The sequence below is a fragment of the Penaeus monodon genome, chromosome 1, assembly GCF_015228065.2.
Source record: "Penaeus monodon isolate SGIC_2016 chromosome 1, NSTDA_Pmon_1, whole genome shotgun sequence".
NCBI classification, from domain to species: domain Eukaryota; kingdom Metazoa; phylum Arthropoda; class Malacostraca; order Decapoda; family Penaeidae; genus Penaeus; species Penaeus monodon.
In genome coordinates this window covers 45,530,368-45,532,869 of record NC_051386.1, presented here as the reverse complement: position 1 = coordinate 45,532,869, position 2,502 = coordinate 45,530,368, and positions in this window count along the sequence as shown.

The window sequence follows — 2,502 nt, the reverse complement described above, 5'->3', positions numbered from 1 at the left end:
TGAACCTCTAGCAAGTTCTCAGGGATAGCCAGGGTTCTGAGGAACTCCATCCGGGACACGCTCCCCATTAAAATAAGTAAACACTTCATGTGCGGTAACCCATTGAGTTTCACTAAAAAATCATACTGCATCATCACTTTATTCCAGATTTGCATCGCACCCCAGATGACATTGAAAAAAAAAATTGAGACGCAAAATAGAACCCAAAAAAGAGAGATAACAATAGGTTACACAAGAGAGATAACTCTTTTCTCGCACGTTTGTACATGTAATATCACACCCAACCGTGTAATAGTGCAACTGTTCCTTGTCTCAGTTGGAGAGTTGTTACTGACAACGTTACTTGCCGTTTTTTACGATGGTGTCAGACATCAGGTGATGGCAAATTCAAAGTAAAAGATATCAGCAGATGGTGAGTCCTTAAAAAAAAGGTTATCGAAGGCTGAAATACATTTTATAAGAAAGATGATGTAATATGAATGTAAAACATGAAAAGAAAGGATAAAAAGGTAATTATTAATAAGATAAAATAAACACAAGTGTCTAATTACACCAAATCACATTTACAGCGAAGAATATACGCAAATAAAAGCAAACAATTGCAAAACGGATTTTCCTCGCCAACTCGACCTCTACTTTGATTGTTGGGAGGGTGGTATGGGCGCGATACGCTGTAAATAATCTTCTAATAGTTGGAATACTTTCCGAGTAATCTTTGCAACATCAATTTGTTATTTTACTATTTACGAATTACGATGTCTAATTTCTTATGTGCAGCGAAACGGGACGTAAATTGATATGCCCAAAGCATAGGAAGTAAAGTCCTCTGATGATCATTTCCGTCGCATTCACTGCCGAAAATCTTGATGTGATAAGTCCCGATCGCAAGGGAGGGCATGAAGTATATCAAGTAAATTATGGGGTAAAATAGGCTGAAGAATAGAGAACAAAAATGCGTAAATCCAGCACAAGAAAATGCTTAAAATCGGCTAATGAAACTCTACGAACGACACCGCCATGTCTGAAAGTCTACGGACCGACGCGCCAACCTTCGAAAACTCGACAGGAATCAAACCCGTCGTTCGGTAAAATCTCCAGGATTTCACATAATCCAAAACCCCGTGGTAATCGTCCTAACCAGTAAACCAACATAACCTTAACCCCGAGGGATTTATACAATTACGATCTATATATTCCTTAGCCAGGGTGCTCTTCTGGACCCCGTGGGATATACACAATAAGTTCTATATATTTCCTAGTTATGGGCTTTGCCTCATGGACCCCCATGAGGCATTACAGGCGCCTAGCCAGATAACAGATATACAGTTATCTGGCTGCAACACTTACCGGAATCTGCGGAAACGATGGGACGGTATTTTCATTTTATTTGAACGAACTGTCAAACTATGATAGTCCTTTGGTTCATAATTGATACATATATATTATTTTGAACATAATTTTCACGATTATATACAATGAAATCCCTCCCCCCTCAATATGTAGTGCCCCAAAAATATTACTTAATCGTCTCATTCAACCAGATTTTCAAATGTGAAATTTTATTCTCCTTTTTATGGATCCTTCCGCGTCATTATTAATGACTAGATTTTTGTGCTATATTGCCTTATTTGTTTAAAATATTCAACATTAAACGTTGCCAAATTTATTCTCAGATGACTGTATACTGCTTTCTGTTGAAATAACTGACCACAATGACGTGGGGATACTGTATATAAGCCACCTGCAAATAAATCTGTACGGGAGTTGTCTCTGGACTTGGTACCCTGGATTACCTTTCACTGTGGCGTCGTTGGATCGACAAGACAAGGCTGTGTCTGAATCGTTTTTACATGCCTTTTAGGAATTGCTGGACGTGTTTATATATAGTTACTAAAGGCTTACGACGTAGGGTTTCTTATATTGGCCAGCAACAGCCAGAGATGTCCCATTTTTAAAAGTCCCTTTTTAATATTAGCCCGTTTCTTCAGGACAAGGATTACAGGTGAATGTTTTTATAATCTATTTATATTCTTAAATGTATTTTTGTCAATTGTTTAACAGTGGTGCTTGGTTTTGTTTTCATATATTTACAACGAGTCAAGAACACACATAACCAGACCCATAGGGGATATGTATCTGGGGCATGGAACAAAAAGTTTCCTTACTGGGGAAGTGAACGGCCCCCTCCCTCATTCTTTCTGCACTAAGCCGCCATCCGCGGCTTGGGTGGATGATTTCGGGCTTCTCCTTGATAGAAAGCCTTACACACCTTCCTCCACTAATCCACCCTGCCCCATAACCAAACTTCCTCCCCAACCCCCTCTCCCTCCACCCTCTCCACCAACACCACCCAGCGCACGCCGACCTTCCACTCCATGGTCCTGCTTGGGTTGCCAAGGGGCTATAATTAAAAAGGTGACGTGGCAGATCATGAATACAAAAACGAAAAATATTCAAAGTTGTGAAACAGATATCTAAGATTAAAAAAAATATATAATTAGG